At 39.1% G+C, this 4,499-nt stretch overlaps 1 long non-coding RNA gene across 1 annotated transcript; it reads right to left on the bottom strand.

The window, feature by feature from the left end:
- Positions 1-1,490: 1,490 nt before the first annotated feature.
- Positions 1,491-4,152, bottom strand: LOC129733683 (uncharacterized). Its single transcript, XR_008729653.1, has 2 exons — positions 1,961-4,152; positions 1,491-1,902 (listed from the first exon to the last, which is right to left on the bottom strand). It is a non-coding gene; the product is annotated as an uncharacterized LOC129733683 (long non-coding RNA).
- Between the last annotated feature and the right edge of the window lie 347 nt (positions 4,153-4,499).

Below are 4,499 nucleotides of genomic sequence, written 5' to 3' on the forward strand. Positions count from 1 at the left end.
GAGATAGGAGTGCTCAGCGCAGGATCTAGCAAGAAGGTGTTGCCAAAATCAAGTACAATCTACACATTCAACCCCTTCCTGGATGAGCAGAAGGTACTACGGATGCATGGCAGAATCAGTACTTGCGAATACGCTTCGATGGATGCAAAAAATCCTATTATCCTTCCAAAAGATCACCACGTTACGTGGCTGATTGTTCAGGATCGCCACGAACGCTATCACCATCAAAATCACTCAACTGTCGTGAGAAATTTCATGGCACGGCGGGGCGTACCAATACGAATCTTCTCCGATCGCGGTACCAACTTCACAGCGGTGAGCAAAGAGGTAAAGGCGGCACAGAATGAACGCCGGCGGCACTCAAGGCGATGGATCAAGCGAAGGTTATTCGAGAAAACACCAGTCCAGAGACGGAATGGATATTCCTACCTCCGGTGTCCCCTCATATGGGAGAAACCTGGTAAAGGCTGATACAATCGGTGAAGAAATATTTGACGACGATGAAGCCAGGGCGGAATCCAACGGATGAAACTCTTTGCAACATGTTGATCGAAGTGGAAAATGTCATCAACTCCCGTCCGTTTACCTATGTGCCCGTAGACGATCCAGAGGCTCCAGTACTCACACCCAATCACTTCTTGTTGGGCTCTTCAAGTGGTACAGTGGCGTTTCTATTATGCCATGATAATCTCCGTCAACAAAAGTAAGGATGGACAGATAAGGTCGGCAGCGGTACATACCCAGGCGGGTATATACCAGCGACCAGTGACGAAGCTTGCTGTTCTGGAGGTTCGACGCGATAAGGAGGTAAGCCAAGGACCTGATGTCCCGGGGGGGGGGGGGGAAGGGAGTGTTACGACTCCTCGGTCGGCGTCTCACCTTGCATCTTAGGTGCTTTGGATTCATCAGCGGGGGGGAGAACTGTCATCGCGCCTTGCTCTCGGCCGTTTTCGTATGTCATCTTTCGTTTTGCAGTGTCATGCCGATTGGAACATTTTAGAATCGTACGGTGGCTATTAAACAAATTGCTCGAAATATAAAATCAATTGAATCGTTAGTCTTAAATAAATGTTTTGCTTAAATTAGTAGTGCTAAACTAAAAGCTAAAGTGTTAAACGATACGTGTAACCCTAGGAAATTAACTTATTATGTGAATTCATTAAAGGTAACCTAAAAGCTAGGGGATAAAAAAAAGAAAAAAAAAACCTCGTGCTAGGATAGAGGGAAAAGGAATATGAAACGTAAGTTACGAGACTATAGTTTATAAATTAAGCACACTCTTACTCTAAATTATACCTTCGTAGGAATTATTTAATTTCTCTAAAAAATACAGTTTTGGTTAATCGAAAACCGTTCCTTTTTCTTCGTCTGCTCGTTGGCCTATCGCCAACAGAATGATAAACAATTGAGTCTATATATAATCGAGTCCGACCTATATTTGAGTGCAGTGGCGTTTCTATTATACCATGATCAAAAAAAATTTCGCGTCATATATTTAAAACATATTTATTTCATGTTATTTTCATGTGTATGTGTTAAGGTATCTTCAATTGCGTGTGAATGTTAAGTTTAAAATGTTCGAAATCGTTGTACTCTTGGCTACCAAAAGTTTATTATTTAAAGTGAACAATAAATCTAGCAGAAATTATCAAGGTGCATTTTTTTCTAAAAATTGGAGTGTTCGTGTAGATTTATTTTATCAGATAATAAGGTCGAATGAGAAAGGCTCGGTCTCACCGCTAGGTGAATTTATTCGGGTTTTTTCAGTAATATGTATGGATATTTTCAGTATCTATTGTTTTGATGTATTGATAACATATGTAATAATATTCAATATATTGTTTCTTCAACATGTGGCATAAGCAATTCGGCTCTAATTAGCTTGAACGATGAATTGAAATACTTGAAATATTGAAGTACACAACTATTGGAACATCTACCCTATATGTGTTTTATTTACCTGTTTGGTTCAATTGTGCGCATTTTCGTCTCCGGGAACTACATCATACACATTTGAAGAAATCGACGGTCGTCTCATTGGATATTCATCATTCCCACGAACGGAAATGTATGCATTTAGACTTTTAAAGACTGCATTGCGGACCTGTGAAAAATCTGTTTAGTAAAATTTGAAATATTTTCGGTCAACATAATGTTATGTAATCGATACACGCAAAATTTCAAGTCGTAACTAACTCTTGCGTACCTGGTGCTTCCAGAGCCGAAAAAATGAAAATTATTTTATCTGCATTCCGCAAGATCTAAACCGAATTTGAACGAACTTTTTTCAACTTTTCTCAAAAGATCACAAATTTATTATAGTTTTTGGGACAGAAGGGGACATTTCGAAATTCTCCGTTGTTCCGCATTTATCGAAGGGATCCGTGGGGTTATTACCCTTTCAGAGACACAGGTTAGATTGAAAACGGTAGCGAAACCTTGCTTACGACACATCAAACTTTTTGCAAAACAACACTTTTGGCGATCGGTGTTTGGCCACTTGGACGACTAATGGCCGTTCCTGTCCGAGTTTTTTGATATGCCGCAAACTAGGTTTCGGAACCATTCCCGGAACCGACTCTCGGAACTCAGCCAGCAGTGGTCAAAACACGTCCAAGTGGCCAAATACCGATCGTCAACAGTGTTGTTTTTCAAAAACTTAAAGTTTGACATGTCACCAGTACGGTTTCGCTACCGTTTATATTCTAGCCTGTGTCTCTGGAAGGGTACTTACCCCACGGTTCTCCTTGATAAAACCGGAACAACGGTTAATTTCGAGATGTCACCTACTGTTCCAAAAACTATGATAAATTTGTAATCTTTTAAAAAGGTTCGATGAAATTCGGATTAGATCTTGTGGAATGGCAGATAAAGAATTTCCATTTTTTAGGCTCTGGAAGGGTCAGGTACACAAGTGTTAACTAATGCACAATGGTCTAGAAACGAAAGGAGACTGAGCAAAGAAGTAAGAAGCTTGGTATTCTGGTGTATACCAATGCATATATAACTATATGCAGGGGTGGATTAAACCGAAGGCGAAGCAGGCCTGCTCGTCAATCATTGGAGGGCACCAAATGTGAGAGCAAAAAGATTGAAAAAAATTAAAATTTAAACCACAATAATAAGTTGAATGTTCGGCAAATTTAATTAGCTATTTTTTTCAGGCTTGCTTATCGAGTTAATGAAAAAAGCGCTCTCAAATGTCCAATATGTGCGAAATTGGAACGGAAAGTTGCGTCCGGATTCCAGTCCAGTTCGGTCAAGAATTGGAATCGATTAGGCTCCGTTCCGGTCCATCCAAAGTCTAGGAACGAAAATTATCAATTTTTTCGAGCTGGCGTTATTTTAATGAAAATGATTTCATAAGACTATTATGTATGTTAGGAACAGTTTGATTGAATGAAAACAATGCAAAACGAGTTTTGTTGTGAAATTTTACTTTACTTCCTGAAGTGTTGTTTTTATCAAGGGAGGGTTTGCAGTTTTGCGACGAAATGTGACGAAGAGGAGGGTGGGGGTTAGGCCAAGCTATGTAGCAAATATGAAACTAAGGAAAAAATGGATTTTTTCTAATTGTTTTTTTATCACTGTTTTGTCTGTTTAGAGTCATTTTTATTACTGCCTTGTCTTTTCTTGTTTCTTTATGACACAAGGTATGTTTTCGACAGTAAAATTTTTAAAAATAATGTGTTGTTATGAAGCTACGTAATTATCTAGAGGGGGGAGTGACACGTTGTTTCTCAACCACTGAATATGTACTTTTGAACTCGGTCTCATAACAACGTTTGTCGAACTAACAATCCTCTTCCAATTTTTCCCCAACGACTGTAAGGACGTGGCCGGCGCCGTCATTAATCTTTTTAAAGTGGGAGTTACTGAATTGCTGTACATTGAAGATGGTATAACATCCCAAAAACTAACTATGTGGTTCTCTGTGCAACTTCACTAGCTCAGGTCAATCACGGAGGTGCAACTACGATATGTACGGTCGTCAATGCTATTCTCATGCTTACTGAATATGTACTTTTGATTTTTTTGAAACGTTGATTATAAATCGAATGAAAATTCGTTTTTGCCTTTCTCCAAGAAAAGTATTGCAATCACTGCAGAAACTAAAGGTATAAAAGTGCTCAAAAGGGCCGGATGTCGTATATCACTCGACTCAGTTCGACGAGCAGAGCATTTTCTGTATGTGTGTGTGTGTGTGTGTAAGTGTGTGTATGTAACGCTCTCCCAATCTCACTCGATTTTCTCAAAGATGGCTGGACCAATTTAAATGAAATTAATTGCAAATGAAAGGTCTAGTTGCCCCATAAGACGAATTTTATTGTAATCGGATTTTTAGTTGTATCAAAATGTGAAAATCACGAAACATCAATATCTCAGGAACTACACAACCGATTTGAACAAAATTAATTCAAAAGAACGGGCTACCAAAAAACCCTTAACTTTTGAATTTTATGAAGATTGAACCTGCTGTTCAGAATTTATGGGAATAA

Source organism: Wyeomyia smithii, unplaced genomic scaffold, assembly GCF_029784165.1.
Source record: "Wyeomyia smithii strain HCP4-BCI-WySm-NY-G18 unplaced genomic scaffold, ASM2978416v1 HiC_scaffold_103, whole genome shotgun sequence".
NCBI lineage: Eukaryota > Metazoa > Arthropoda > Insecta > Diptera > Culicidae > Wyeomyia > Wyeomyia smithii.